Genomic DNA, 16,712 nt, shown 5'->3' with positions numbered 1-16,712 from the left:
GCCATTGGTTTTGGGATAACAATAGCAATCTCGAAACGCTCCATCTTCAGCAGCTTTGCTTTCTCTCTGACATATTTTGGTGAAAGCCATCCAGAGAAACCATTTGAAGCCAGCGTTCCTAGAAGTCTGAACTTCAAAGCAAACCAACATGCTTATGATTTGTACCAAATATGTGGATAAGCACAATCTGTGGATGAGCGCAAATTTCTTCTCTTTTCACTATGGTTTGTAGTAACCCCACATCAAACAATAATGAAATCAGTGAACTTCATTGTCACCCTCCTCCAAATGGAAAATATCATTAGAAAATATCACCGCCATCTGCAACAAATTAATTAGAAAAAGAAAATAGTACTCCCTTCGTTCACAAAAGGGTATCTCAACTTTATCAAAATATGCATGTATCTATACGTGTTTTACTGTATAGATACATGCAAATTTAGACAAAGTTGAGACATACTTTTGTGGATGGAGGAAGTATTTGTTATTTGTTCTTACCACCATAACTGATGTCATCATATAGGTATTCTTCTCAGAATGAATCAGAGAAGATTAAACAAACTTGGTACCACAATAGTTTCTCTCTATCCTCAATTGGGATGTTACCACGATCAATGCATGTTACCCAAACATATGTCTGTTTGACAAAAATTAGAATCGACAAAAGAAAAATGTCAGATCTTCCGGTCTGATAGAGACCCAGACACATCAAATTAATCCGCAAAGATGATTAGGCGAATCACTTTGGTGGCATATGAGAATTCTAACAACACCTTGGCCCAACGTAGCAAATAAAAAGGATTCATGTTTAAATAGGAACAATTACTGCAATTAAAAAAAGTAGGCCTTGTCACTATATTTGGTCTCAAAGCAAAATATAATATGGCAACCACATAAATGGCAGTAGAAAGGAAAGAGAGACATAGCACATACCTGACGGCATGTATCAAGGCCGCTGTTGCAAAAAGGTAACCTGCATCCCACCGCACAATTCATGTCAAACACAACAGAACCTTGATCCTTACGCAAATTTTAGGACTGAAAAAAAGGAACATCTTATACAACCTTGTTGGCTTACTGTACAGAAAAACACTATTGTTACTTAGTATTTTTGCTAGTATAAATAACACTTCATTTTTTTGTACGTTATGATATATTTTTGGCATGAGAAAAATGGCTCAAGAGCAATCACGGGCAATTAGCCAATTACTACTATATATAATGCAAGAAACTAAATAGTATTCAGTTTTATCTTGTACAGACATGATGCCAATATTAATACTGAATAAAGGACAAACCAGAAGCCATGAAAATATCAGGCTGTACGCTACATCCTATAGCATATACATATAGAAGAAGATAATGGCTCAACAAATTATTTAGATTTAAATAATATACCTCCTGTAGGTTTTAGCTGCTCTCAGTTTAATGAGTATAGCATGGAAGTTTGGATCCAGATCCACTATTTTGACAGATTTAGAATTGAATCATATGCATGTTCAGAAATAGACATGTACTACACAAGCACAAGTATATGCTAGCTATGTCCAGTGGCAGCATTTTAAACTCTCAAACTATGGCTATCAAACTTATGAAAAGTAAGGATATCCATTTGTGTTGAACATACATGTCCTAGGCTAAAGGAACACCCAACTGGTACTAACAGAATAAAAAGAAAAAATTGAATAATGAATATTTCCTATTGAATATAAATAGGTGGAAAGTACAATGGTGCCTTGTTGTTATAAAACCCAACATCTATATTAACATTGTATCAGTTCAATTGCCTAAACATAGAGTTCCTAATATGGATTCTTAGATAGTCTAGATAATTATAGTGTTCTTTCTAAATAAGATTTCATTGTCCATCTAATACTCGCAGCTCCTATAACGGTGTTGTCCCATTACTCCCCTAATACCCTAGATATTTCACAAGAAAAATTCTCAAAACATTAATAGATCTTTCTAAAACTCTTATACATATCATGATATTTCACCTGAAAGCGAAATAGGTGAAGAATGCAGCTTATGATTGATGGAGCAATGCTCTTGCCGGATATGTTTATCAACGAAAATATACCTTTTGAACTGTTGGCACCAACAGAGAAGGCCTTGCGTAAGAAGCATCAGAGAGGATGTCCTTCTCCTCCTGCTCCATCTATCTAAGAAACCTGTTCAAGCTTGTCCAGCACGGCAGGTCGGCGAACCGTACGAAACCGTCACCGATGCGGTGGCAGCAGCAGAGAAGAACTTGCGCAAGCAGCAGCAGAGAAGGATCCATGCATGTACCTCTCCCAAGCATCTCCGGTCCCAATTTCCTCCTCCCTGTTTCACGTCTCCAGCAACCGACCTCCCCTGCTCCACCTATCTACGCGACCTGGTCAAGCTGGCTAGAACAGTGGGTCGATGAACCGCCGTACGAAGCCGCAGCTGATGCGGTCGCCTCGAGAGCGGCGCGCGGATGAGAAACACCATATCGCGACCGAGTGACATGGTGGGTGGACGAAAACGGTGACCGGTAGCGAGGGATGAGGGCGACTGGAGGCCAGGGCGCTTGGTGGCAGCGCCGAATCGAGATTTTCTCCGCTGCAGGGGAGGCATCCCGCGTGATCGTGCGTGCTATGTGGGTAAGTTTGGGCCAGGCAAGATGTGATGCACGACGTTGTTTTTAGGCAGTAGAGATTAGTAGGCTGGCCAAACACAATTCTCATACGCGTTTCGGTAAAAAAAAATCTCATATGAAACTGTTTTCCCACAATCTCGGTATCTATACAACCCCTAACATCGGATGGAGTCCGCGGAGGAGCGGCTAATTAGTTGCGTTCGCTCAGCTATGCAAGCAGAAAGAAAGGAAAAGTTGCCGCGGTGGTATCTTTTACGTAAATAATGAGAAGTGTGACATCGCATAGAGTGTGACATCGCATATTTCACCTTAATAGTAAAAGACAAGAATTTCCACATCGGAGCCTATGAGTTCTTATAACCTGTTGGGCAAAGAGAAATTATTATTTGGAAATAAAAACATTTCATCTAATGTGTGCAGTTTTACATAGCCTCGCATAACAAATTTACAAGTTACAAATACAGATCAGGAAAAAAGACCTAGTCGCAGTTCCGCTGGCAATGAAACAAGAATGCATAGCAACAGTTCAATTACCATGTGGAACTTAGGACAATGCGTTTTGTAAACCAGACAATATAACTCCAATCCTTTGGCCTATTTATTTACAAAAATATTGTTTATTTCACAAGAAATTAAAGCAAGGTTTGCTGATTGATTGGCCAAGCAAGAATTACAAGATTTTCATGCCTTAATCTCGATCAGTGATCTAACTATATGTCTGTATTACTGTATATATGGGAAAGGCATAAGTGATTGGTGTTACCACTTGAAGAAGGAAGAATTAATATAGACACTTGCGGAGATTGCTTAGTAACCCATCGATACCAAGCTTGAGGAGAATACCTTGCGGCTCGCTGCAGCAAACATCCATAGCGCACCAAGAGCTCATTTCCCACCGACGGATCGAGGGATGGTGCCGAGTCGCTGAACTTTGTGAAGTGCTGCTGATGGCCGCCAGCGAGACGCAGCCCTTGGCGAGGATGTGTCTCCAAGGCGTCAGCTGGAGCGCATTGCAGAAGAAGAAGACGGCGTTTTTGAGGACAGGAGACCACTGGAGAAGGGTGCTGCAGCAGGTGCCATCGGGGAGGACGAGGAGCCGCGTAGTCTCCTCTTCGGCACAAAGAGTACGTACATGTAGGATCACAGCGCTGCCACCTTGTTCTAGGTCTACTTTAGCCTCTTCTGTGGCCCTGCGCACCCACCTGCTTGAGCTACATGAAAGACATGAACGAGGACTTGACGGCTGCGAGAGTAGACCGGCATTGTTATTTAATATGCTTCTTCCATATGAAAGACATGTAGGAGAGGTGAGGACGTGCCACATTAGTCGCTGATGCCTGATGGTATGTTGAGTGACACGTTGGTTGTAATTTCTTCTATGTGTGACACCAGGCATTTACATGTTTCACTTTAATAGTAAAGATTTTTAGAATCAGATAGAGTTTGTTAGATGCCAAGTCGTGTGAGATAAGTCTTCCTTATATCTCTCCCGTTGAGGTTAGTTTGCAACAGAAAAAAAACACTCCAGGGGAGATGAGCGGATTATGGTATGTGGTTGGGATTACAAAGAGGTGAGAGCGTTTTTAGGAGAGAATTGGAGGGAGTGCGGGGTATTATTGTCCATCCTGAAAATGTGACACCGGGCATTCACCAGTTTGCTCTTAATAGTAGAGACTAGTGGAAAACAGGCCTAATGTCGCGGGTCGTATGACCCTTTTGTCGCGGGCGGCCAGCCGCGACAAGGGAGGCGCGACAAAAGGTCCCCTTTTGTCGCGGGTCGCTTACGACCCGCGACATAAGGTCCACCACGTGGCAGCCGCGGGGCGCGCAGGGGACATGCCCTTTTGTCGCGGGCGGTATTACCACCCGCGACAAAAGGCCCTCTACGTGGCGGGCGCATAACGCTGCTGCTTTAGGGTTTGAGAGGTGCAGCCCCCCCCCCCCCCCCGCCACCGACCGCCTGTTATTTCATTTTTTTCATTCGAAAATAAAACTTGGATATATTTGTACGCTACTAGAAGTGGTACACGTTCATTCATTATATATATATAGATCGATCAAACAAATATTGGAAGCAAAAGTCGATTCCCCTTACATGTAGATTCCCCTTACATATATATATACATTTAGCTCACGATCGACAAGCGGTACTAACGACCGTCTATTTGGAGGTAGAGCATCTATTTGGACTAAACAAGCCTTTGTTGTTTAGTACTTCTCTAACCAAAAGTCCCGCCAGCTTCCTCCGCAATTCCTAGTAGGTGTTCCTTTGGTTGGAGTCTCGTCCCGCATGTAGTCGACCTATATACGAAAATGAGATGAGTATGACTATATCAATCTTGATAACGAATATTGACGATAATAAATAAAGTTGTGAGTGTTATTGCTTACGTTGAATTTATTTTTGTTCTGCTTCTCGTTGGTTAACATGCGAATGGACTTCGCAAACGTAGTATCCACATAGATTCATCCCTTGTGGCCGCCGAGGGCACGGCACAGAGTAAATGTTAGCTTCTCCGCCCAGGTACCGTTCTTACGATGTCTCTTGATAGCGGTCCAAGCCCTGCCAGGCAAAAGAATGATTGAATGAGTGGATAATTAATTGATATCTCACGAAAGATATAGTGCGGCGATGAAGGAAATTACACTTGGAGCAACTTCTGCAAGTCGCGGAACCCGTCCACGCCTCTACTCAGTGGGTCTCTTACTTCAACTATTCCCTTATCAGGTTGAATGTCTAGTAGAATCCAGTGGAAGCTGCACATGTTATGTATATACGTCGAGAATTACACTTAACATCGAGTAAGAAAAATTGAATGTGCATAAAAGATCATTAAGACTCTCACTCGTAGTTGTAAGGAAACAATATTGAATCACAGAAATATTGCTCCCCAAAAACCTTAGTAGGCTTCCCGTTTCTTGGCCGTTATGCTTTACCGTTTGAACATGTATTTTATCCGGGTCAACAAACCCAATATTGATAATATTATTACTTTTGCATTCACCGATCTTCGCTCCGCATAATAGAGAACACATAAGATATAATGAGTATATGCAATAAAAACGAACATGAACTGAATGAAAATGAACTTATATGTAGTTAACAACTTACAAGCAATAGCAACTCATGAGAGATTTGTCGAGGGCTTCTAAATTGAATAACTCGCGAGTTCATTCATCTCAATATGGATCTCCTCCTTTCGGTAGTAATATTCCCATGGTATAGTCGTCACGATGTACCTTATGTTCTCCTTGCATGCATCAAAGTACCACTGATGCAAATTCCGCATATGTGTTGGCAGTTTATGCAGTTGCTCTGTGCTGACCAAGTCGGCCCCGTAGACAAATTTAGGAGCTATATCAGCAGTGGGTAGTGCAGCATCAGCTGATAACAGCAATTCCTCCACGGTAACATCACAGGCAGCCGCTAGCTTTGCAGCTTCTTCCATATCGAAACCACCCTGTTCCTGGTACACCTTGGGAACATTAAACACTTTGAGTGCTGGAATCGATTGTTTGGGCTGATCTCCGAGGAGGGGAACTTCCTTTCTCTTTTTGCCTTTTGTCATTTGCTTGGCCTTGAGGGGTGCACTTGTTGAACTTGACTTCTTCTCGGCTGCACTTCTAGCTGATGATTTGCTCGTGCTAGCAATATCCTTCTTCTTAGCCTTGTCATCCTTGTTCTTCTTAGCCTTTTCATTCGCCCTGTCATCAATTACCCTCGCAGGGTGGTGTGTATAGTCATCCTTCTTCTCGTGTAAGTCATATTGCGATGGTGTGTTCAGAAAAGAAGTCTCATATGCTATTTGCTTCTCGGTGTATGGCTCTGGCGCTGGAGGTTTTGGCTTATGAAAAAATCATAATTGTATTTCGCAACAATGGCCTCATTTTCCTCTTCAGTACAATCGTAAGGACGGGGGGAGGAACCTTTGGTACTTTTGGGAGGGGCGACATCTTGCGGATAGGACTCTTAAAACGCTTCCGGCTGGGTGCATTCCGAGTCTTAGTGGGCGGAGGCGGCAGCGCTGGAGATGGAGATGGACTACAGATGTCGTGGTCGACGTCGTACCCATGGGGTGATGGTGGCGACATGTGATCGAGTAGGAGGAGGTGATGGTGGCCTCGCGATCACCCGGAGGAGGTGATGGTGACCTGCTCGGACGACCGGTACTAGGGGCTATCCAGCCTCGGCAGCCCGATGTTCTTCTTTTCCCGCAGAATGATTTCTCCCAGAGACCTCTCTCGAGTGTAAGCCCCCCATCACCTCCAGGGATTTCGAGCTCCAATGTCTCCCACGACGGTACAACCGAATCCACCCCGACACGAGCATAGCCAGCCTGGAATCGATTGCCATGCCATGTTGCCGGCTCACCTTCGCATCCAAATGCAGGTAAGACATAGCCGACCGCCACCTTAACGTACATGTTCCCGAACACCACATGGAGATCACAAGGTGTTTGCTCCTTGATTCCATCCACGGGGTCGCCAGACCGCCATCTATCATCCGTTTAGGAGGGGCCTCCGAGTCGGCCACGCCGTCTGTCTCGTCGCCGAGATATGCCGCCGGTATTATCGGGCCGGCGCTGTCCTTTTAGTTCATTTATCTCCAGCCTGCCGCTGCTGAATCTCCCGCCGCTGCTGGTCAAGTCGGCGTTGGAACTCGGCCATCCGGTCATTCTCGCACCTCCAGCTCGCGTTGTTTAGCTCTCGCTCGTCTTCTATAAGTCTCCGCGTCGGCCGGAAACCCAAGCGACCACGGAACACTAGGGCCGAAGCCTCTTGTTCGTCCTCCCTTCTCAGGATTACCGAGGACAAGTGTCGGCAAGTCTTTCTCTCTATCGGGAGCAAACTTTAGTTTTCCCGCCTTTATATCCGTCGTCACGGCAATCCATTTTTCCCCGGGTACCCTAACCCCGTCGTCACTTTCAACAATGTTCCCCGTCTTCATGTCATACTCACAACCATGCGCGAGGAACCAATTTCGAGCCCTAATGTCCCATCCTTCTCGCGTGGGTTCCGGAGTGATCCCATTCAGCTCCATCTCAGCCTCTTGTGCATCCCACTTAGGCATGGCTACTTCGTAGCCCCCTCGCCCCGTATGATGGTGATATTTCTTTTCGCTTGCATTCTTCTTGTTTTTCTTGGACAGGTTCACAGCCTCCTCTGATTCTTTCTACTTCACAAATTCTTCCCAATTATGCTCCTACTTCGCTAGGTAGTTTTCGAATACTGGAGGCTTCTTCTCGGCCTTATAAGCTTTCCATAACCGGTTCTTATACGCTCGGAAAAGTTCCCCATCTTCTTAAGAGCCCATTTCTTCACTAGCGCCTTCTGCTTGGCATTCTCAGAGTCCGATCCCAAATTTGGCAAAGTGAAATGTGACATGAGGTCGTCAAAAAGTGTGTTCTTGTACCTATCGGCAACCAGATCTTCGGACACATTCTTGGTCTTGTTCCATTCACTAACAGTGATCGGGATATGATCTCTAACCACAACTCCGCACTGATTCTTAAATGTCACTCTGACACTCGCGGGTGCCACAGAGTTGGCCTTCCGGTGATATAGCTTCAATGTTGAAGTGGTCTTTTTTGCCCAGGTCTCTTTGCCGGGCCTCGTTTCTCCAACTTATCTTCGGAGGCCTAAGAGAATAAAAATCAGCTAATTTATATACATATGTACATATAGAATTCCATTAATGCCTCAACTGATCGTATACCTCGTCATTACCGGAGCCGTCGGCTTCTCCATCACCGGAGCCGTCGGCTTCTCCATCACCAAAGTCCTCGGCTTCTCCATCACCGGAGCCGCGGTCTTCTCCAGCTCCGGAGCCGTCGGCTTCTTTATCACCGGAGCCGCGGTCTTCTCCAGCTCCGGAGCCGTCGGCTTCTGGACCATCGCGGATTATGTTCTCGAAAAAGTCTTCCTGTTCCAAGTCACGACGGATTTCGAATGGATCCATTTTTTCTGCAAAAAATTAAATCGATAAGTACATGGTCTAACCCTAACCAAACCCTAACCAAAGCCTAACCCTAATGGCGACGCGTGTTTGCGAGAGGGAGAGGGTGTCGGCGACGCGTGTTTGCGAGAGGGAGAGGGTGTCGGCGACGCTAGTTTGCGAGAGGGAGAGGGTGTCGGGGACGCGTGTTTGCGAGAGAGAGGGTGTCGGCGACGCTAGTTTGCGAGAGAGAGGGTGTCGTCGACGCGTGTTTGCGAGAGCGATAGGGTGTCGGCGACGCGTGTTTGTGAGAGAGAGGGTGTCGGCGACGCTAGTTTGCGAGAGGGTGTCGGCGACGCTAGTTTGCGAGAGGGTGTCGGCGACGCTAATACATATACTAAAAAACGTAAATACATATACTAAACATTTTTCAACCTAAAACTAATCAATTAACTAACTAACCCTAAACTAACTAAATAAACCTAAACTAACTAACTAAACCTAAACTAACTAACTAATTCATACTAATTAACTTAATACATATATACATACTAACTAAACCTAAACTAACTAAACCTAAATTAACTAACTAAACCTAAACTAATTAACTAACTAAACCTAAACAAACTAACTAATTACATACTAATTAACTTATTACAAACTAACTAATTAACTCAATTAAGTATAAAAAAATGAAAAAAAGGCAACGGCGGCGGCGCAGAGAGGAGGCGCGGCGACGCTACCTCTTGCAGACGGCGGCACCGGCGCGGCCCGAGGCGGAGCGCGGCACAGGCGGCGGCCCGAGGCGGCGGCGCAGGGAGGAGCGCGCAGGCGGCGGCCGAGGCGGAGCTTCCGTGCGGCAGAGGGCGTCGGCGTCGTCGGCGGCGGCGCGGCGTGGGGGAGGCGGCGGCCCGCGGCGCAGAGAGGGCGTCGGCGTCGGCGAACGGCGGCGGCGGCGAATTTCGGCAGCCTGACGGCGTGGGTAGGGTTTGGCCTCCTTGTCGTCGCGGGTTGTGCGTCGGCCCGCGACGCGCGGCGCCTTTATACCCACCCCCCTTTTGTCGCGGGTCGAGCCACCACCCGCGACAAAGACCCCTTTGTCGCGGGTCGTGCCACCACCCGCGACAAAGGAGGTCTTTGTCGCGGGTCGAGCCACCACCCGCGACAAAAGGCTTTGGCTGATCCGTGGCACAGCCCATCCAACGGCTCGCCGTTTGAATCCAACGGCCTAGAGCCGTTGGATGGGCTGTGCCACGGATCAGCTCATCATACCCTCTTCACCCCTTTTCTTTTTTCTATTTTAAATTAATAAAACTATTATTTCAATAACTTTTGAATGGTAACTCAAATACAAATGTTTTATATATGAATATTGATCAGAAAAAGCTAATGAACATGAATATGACATCCATATACCTATTTGCATCTCGCATCATATGAAATATTGATAGTCGTGTATGTTTCACCCATGTGCACCGCCGCCGTGCCACACGTGTCGCGTCCCCGTGCCACGTGTCGCGTCCCGTCGACGCCGTCGTGCGACGTGTCGCCACCGCTTCCACGTGTTGCGTCCCGTTGACGCCATCGTGCGACGTGTAGCCACCGCTTCCACGTGCCTCGCCCCGCCGACGCCGGCGTGCGACGTATGTAGCCGTGGCTTACACGTGCCATGCCCCGCGTGCGCTATATAGAGCGACGAGTGCGGGCGCAACCACACGTCGCCACCGCCTCCTCCGCTCATTCATTTCCGGGATGCCTCCACGTCGTCGAGGGGCGTCCGGTTTCCGTGGCGTTCGAGTGCGTCCGAGCGGTAGGTTCACCGCCGAGATACGCGCCGTTGGCTTCCGCCTCACCCTCGGCACGTACAACACGCCGGAGCTGGCGGCGCGCGCTTACGACGCGGCGGCGTGGCGCTTTCGGCGGCCAGGGCGCGACATGAACTTCCCGGATGTTGAATCGCTAGAGGAGGCGGAGTTCCTCGCGCCACCGCCGTGCCTCATCGACGACGAGGACTGACGCCGGCACCGCCAGGTGCAGCGCAGGATCGCCATCGCCGAGCGCGACGAGAAGTAGTGGTTCGTGATGGCCATCTCGCGTGCCACACCTAGAGGGATAGGAGGCACCGGTACGCCTCCGACACTCAGCAACCAGCCGGTCGGGACGCGGTACCCTGGCGGGCAGGTGTAGTTCGAGGCGCAAAGCGCCTCCGCCTCCGGGGTGTTAGACATACGATGGAAGCCATGGGAGAGAATGATGAGGTTTGCAGATATGAGTCTAGATGTGATATGTAAATGGAGGCCAAGCCTACATATATATAGTGGAAAAATGGCGGGAAGACGGAGGCGGGAACGCGGGAAGAAAATAGGCGGGAACGCAGTGGCGCGCGAAACTTTCATCCCGGGTGGAGGCTGAAACCGGGACAACAGACTGGGAGGCTTATCTAGGAGGGCCTTATCTGGGGGGCTGACGTGCGGGTAACCTTTTGTCACGGCTGGTGGGTGCAACCGGGACTAAAGCCGTCGGCAGGATAAGGATGTGCGGGTAACCTTTTGTCACGGTTGGTGGGTGCAACCGGGACTAAAGGTGTCGGCAGGATAAGGATGATGTGCGGGTAACCTTTTGTCACGGTTGGTGGGAGGACGCGTGGGTGGACGCACTGCTCGATAAGATAAAGCATGTAGCGCACGACTTCCTGTCGAAGGAACAAGACAAAGTAGAAGCGGTGCCGTGCCTATAAAAGGAGCATCGATACGCCTTGCCAAACAGATCAACAAGCCAAGCATAGTTTCATTCCCATGCATGAAGGAAAGGGTTGGGAAATCTCCTGTGGCGCAGCTTCTCGAAGATGTCGTTGGTGCACACGCCCTACGACATCTTCGGAAGCCGCTCCTCGAAAAATTTCCCCGCAAGCCCGTGAAAGACTCCATCTCCTCTAACGAGTGTTGGGGAAATGGTTCTCATTATTACATAAATGTAGAGATTGTGAAGAATACATTATTACATCGCCATCTACTGATGTGATCTTCTACGCCGTAGCCATGGAGAATCTTCATCATTTAGCAATATGCTTGGGTCAATTTTCACCGTGAAGGGCGGAATTTCTTTAAACTTATTATAATCTTCTAACATGTCTGTCTTGTCATCCACTCCCACGATATTTCTTTTCCCCGAAAGAACTATGTGGCGCTTTGGATCCTCGGTTGATGTATTCTTTTGTTGATTTCTTTTTCTTGATTTGCTAGACATGTCCTTCACATAGAAAACTTGAGCCACCTCGCTGGCTAGGACGAATGGCTCGTCCATGTATGCAAGATTGTTGGGATCCACTGTTGTCATACCGTACTTATCGTCTACCTGTATACCGCTGAGCTTCACCCATTTGCACCGAAACAAAGGGACCTTAAAAGTGGGACCATAGTCAAGTTCCCATATCTCCTCTATGTATCCATAATATGTGGTGGTTTGCCCATTCTCATCTTTTGCATCGAAGCGGACACCGCTGTTTTGGTTGGTGCTCTTTTTATGTTGGTCGATCGTGTAAAATGTATTCATATTTATCTCGTACCCTTGGAATGTACATATGTTTGAAGATGGTAACCTGGCGAACAAGAACAGCTGCTCCAGAACAGATGGGTCATTAATGAGATGTCTTTGCAACCAACTGCCGAAGGTATTCATGTGTTGACGTGTAATCAAGGACTCGGGTTGGCCCGGGTTTATTTCTCGTAAAATATTCTTGTGTTTCTCGATGTACGGAGCCACCAAGCTGGAATTGTATAGAACTGTGTAGTGTGCTTGATTGAAAGAAATCTTGTCCCTGCACACCGTTGCTTTCCATCCTAGTGTGCCTTTTCCGATCAGCCTCCCCTCATACCGAGATTCGAGAACACCAATCGGCTTAAGGTCAGGAAGAAAGTCAACGCAAAACTCAATGACCTCCTCAGTTCCGTAGCCCTTTGAGATACTTCCTTTCGGCCTAGCTCGGTTATGAACATATTTCTTTAAGACTCCCATGAACCTCTCGAAGGGGAACATATTGTGTAGAAATACAGGACCGAGAATTCTAATCTCTTCAACTAGGTGAACGAGGATGTGCGTCATAATATTGAAGAAGGATGGTGGGAACAACAACTCGAAGCTGACAAGACATTCGACCACATCTTCCCGTAATCCCGACAAAGTTTCGGATCCATTACCTTCCGAGAAATTGCGTTGAGGAATGCACATATCTTCACAATGGCTAGTCGAACATTTTCCGGTAGAAGTCCCCTCAATGCAACCGGAAGCAATTGTGTCATAAGCACGTGGCGATCATGGGACTTCGGGTTCTGGAATTTTTCTCCTTCATATTTACTATTCCCTTTATATTCGACGAGAAACCGTACGGAACCTTGATACCGAATAGGGCTTCGTAAAAGATCTCCTTCTCTTGTTTGGTAAGAGCATAGCCGGCGAGGCCCTACAAACTGCCCCGGATGATTGTCGTTTCGTCCTTTATGACTTTCCTGGTCCTCCCGTGCTTCCGGTGTATCTTTTGTCTTTCCATACATGCCCGTAAAACCTAGAATATTCACACAAAGATTCTTTGTCGTGTGCATCACGTCGATTGCGGAGCGGACTTCCAGGACTTTCCAATATTCTAGCTCCCAAAAAATAGATTTCTTCTTCCACATGGGCGCGTGTCCGTCATCGTCTTTCGGAACAGGTCGACCGCCCGGACCCTTTCCAAAGATAACATTTAAATCCTTGACCATGTCAAATATATCAGCACCACTACGGGGACAGGCTTCGGACGGCGGTCAGCCTCGCCATCGAAATGCTTGCCTTTTTTCCTTCAGGGATGCTTGCGCGGAAGGAAACGACGATTGAACGGGTACACAACTTTTCTGCTTTTTCCCAAATATTTACTTTCAGTCTCATCTAAACAGTCTGTGCATGCATTGTATCCTTTGTTCGTCTGTCCTGAAATGTTACTAAGAGCAGGCCAATCATTGATGGTTACGAATAGCAACGCTCGTAGGTCAAATTCTTGCTCGGTGTGCTCATCCCACACACGTACACCTAGTTTGGCCCACAACTCCAAAAGTTCATCGACTAATGGCCTTAGGTACACATCAATGTCGTTGCCTGGTTGCTTTGGGCCTTGGATAAGCACTGGCATCATAATGAACTTCCGCTTCATGCACAACCAAGGAGGAAGGTTGTAGATACATAGAGTCACGGGCCAGGTGCCGTGGATCTGCAGCTCTGCTCCCCAAAAGGATTCATGCCATCTGTACTTAGACCAAAGTATAAGTTCCTTGCCTCACCTGCAAAATCCGGGAACTCTCTCCCGATGTTTCTCCACTGCCGACCATCAGCGGGGTGCCTCAACATCGCATCTTTCTTACGTTCTTCCATGTGCCATCGCAACAACTTGGCATGCTCTTTGTTTCTGAACAAACGTTTCAACCGTGGTATTATGGGAGCATACCACATCACCTTCGCAGGAACCCTCTTCCCGGGTGGCTCACCCTCAACATCACCAGGGTCATCTTTTCTCGATCTTATACCGCAATGCACCGCATATCGGGCATTTATTCAAATTCTCGTACTTCTCACCGCGGTAGAGGATACAGATCATTAATGCATGCATGTATCTTCTGCACATCTAATCCTAGAGGGCAGACAAGCTTCTTTGCTTCATATGTACTGACGGGCAATTCGTTATTTTTTGGAAACAACTTCTTTAATATTAACATCAATTTTTCAAATCCCGAGTCAGTCACACCGACCTCTCGCCTTCCATTTCAGCAATTCCAATATGCTACCCAGCTTTCTATGTCCATCTTCACAACCTGGGTACAACAATTTGTGGTGGTCCTCTAACATCTTGTCGAACCGCAACCTCTCCTTATCCGTGGCACGTCTCTTCTTGCATCGAAATGGCCCGACGAAGATCATCATCAACGGGATCATCTCGCTACCTGTTCTTCACCTCCTTCTTCTTCATTGTCGTCCATTGCGGTATCATCACATTCAGAGAACATAGATCGGTACTGGTCATCGTTATCTTCTTCTTCATCGCCGTCTTCCATCATAACCCCTTCTTCTCCGTGCTTGGTCCAAACATTATAGCTGGACATGAATCCAAACCGAAGCAGGTGGCTCTTAATGTCTCTTGAGCAAGAGTAATCCTTCTCATTCTTACATTTCAGACATGGACAAAACATAAAACCTTGCTTCGACTTGTTGGCCTCGGCCACAAGCAGGAAAGAATTCATGCCCTCTCTGAAAGCGGGAGCACATCGGTTACCGTACATCCATGGATGACTCATCTGCATCATAAGTGTATCAGATGCAATCACCTTGCTAAAATTAGTATTGTACGGACTATGTATATACGAGAAAATAGTTGCTAACCTTTTAGGATCAAAAAGAGGAGAAATCTTATCAAATAAAATCAAGTGGCATCCCTCACAAGCATTCCATCAAACACCTCTTGTGCACATGAAGAAAAAATGAGCTAGCATACACCTCCACCTTTCACCACCAAGGAAAAAATGTAGGGAGGTGGGGGGGCTAGCTGCGTGTATATATAGGCATGGCCCTTTGTCGCGGGCCGTATTACGACCCGCGACAAAAGGGGTGCTGGCAGGAGGCGCCGAGCTCAGACCCCTTTGTCGCGGGTTGTGATACGGCCCGCGACAAAAGGGCGCGATAAAAGGCCCGGCTCGCTCCAAATGGTTTCGGGGCGACGTGGCCAGGCCATTTGTCGCGGGTGCAGGCGCGCCCGCGACAAAAGGCTCCCACGAAAGCCCTGTTTTCCACTAGTGAATATAGCGGAAACTGTTGTCTACTGCTTCCTATTTACTCTCTGAAGCATACTTGGACATTCTGGGTATACCAAGCATCTTAAAATTCTACTTCGAAGTATCCTTCCCATAAATGCTAAATAACAGTACCCATGCTTGCCTTCATATAAGTGTACTGGTGGTCCAAACAGTTAATATCTTTAGTATAAATTACTGTGTAAACCAAGGGATTGAAATGAATACATAAACCAAGGGAATGAAATGAATACATTTTTATATATTCAGAAGTAAAAAAAATGTCCATTGCCTTATTTATATGTTTTTATGAAAGGTTGAAACTGTTTGACAGGTGTTTGAGGTTGAGGTTCAACTTATAAAGGCCAAACCTGAGCGTCCTCGAGTCCCAGGCGAGGGTGCCGTCGTGGCGGTCGTCTGCGTGGAGGTGAGAGGAATGCATAGGATTCCCCGGCGTTGAGGCGACAGAGCGTCGGCAAGGGCGACAAGGAGTGCTGTGGCGGCAGGGGACGCGACGGCGGCAACGACAGCGAGAAGGATTCCTGTGGCGGCAGTGGAGGCGTCGGTGGCGAGAAGTACTGCTGCGGTGGCAGTGTAGATGACGGCGGCGAGAAGTACTGCTGCGGCGGCAGTGGAGGCGATGGCAAGAAAGTCTGCTGCGGCGTGCATGAGAGGTGTCGTGCAGGTGAGGGACGGCATGAGGAGTGGTGTGTGGTCGTGCTGAGGAACGGTTGTTTGGAAGGAGAGAAAAAACTGTTTGCTAGCGTGGTTGGATGGTGGATGTTGTCTGCCAATGTAAATCACCGGAGAGATGTGAGGCGTTTGATTTTGTGATTGTACGGCTGAGATGCCTTGGATGGGACTCTCCGTGTCTTTTATTAGTAGTGGTGATGGTGATGAGAAGCAAAGTGAAAAAGCAAACATGGATAGATAGTCTTTATAAGGTAAAAGAAAAATGGGCACAATGTCTTACGAGAGAAACTTTCACTTTGAGAATGAGAAGCACGTAGCTAAGTGAAATTCTCAACAATGACCTAAAGAACAGTTTGACTTCAATAGTTTTTTCATTAGTTTGAAAGGGCCACGGAAGTGAAAAGAAATACTGAGATAAATTCATAGTATGAGTCCAGGTAAAGCCTACCTAGAACTTTATTTCGCATACGCATGGTGCAACAAGTCAGTAAGTTGTACACTCATTCTATCTTTGAATATTTCAAGCTGATTATGGGAGATCATTGGCAGCTTGTGTGGATAATCTAGCTATCTGCAGATAATGAATACATGGTTAAAATTGTAAGGGTTGTTGATGAGAAATTTTCAATCTTTGAAGAAGAACACAAAGTAA

General features: G+C 47.0%; 1 long non-coding RNA gene across 1 annotated transcript in view; it reads left to right on the top strand.

Moving 5' to 3' along the window:
• The window catches only part of LOC124658281, a 31,368-nt gene extending 15,109 nt beyond the window's left edge, over nucleotides 1–16,259 (top strand). The window contains exon 2 of the long non-coding RNA XR_006989107.1: nucleotides 15,702–16,259. This is a non-coding gene — a long non-coding RNA (uncharacterized LOC124658281). The remainder of the gene's footprint in view (nucleotides 1–15,701) is intronic.
• The last annotated feature ends 453 nt before the right edge of the window (nucleotides 16,260–16,712 follow it).

This window comes from Lolium rigidum, chromosome 5 (genome assembly GCF_022539505.1).
Source record: "Lolium rigidum isolate FL_2022 chromosome 5, APGP_CSIRO_Lrig_0.1, whole genome shotgun sequence".
Classification (NCBI taxonomy): Eukaryota; Viridiplantae; Streptophyta; class Magnoliopsida; order Poales; family Poaceae; genus Lolium; species Lolium rigidum.
Note: the sequence above shows the minus strand (reverse complement) of the source record. Positions and strands in the feature narration are given on the sequence as shown.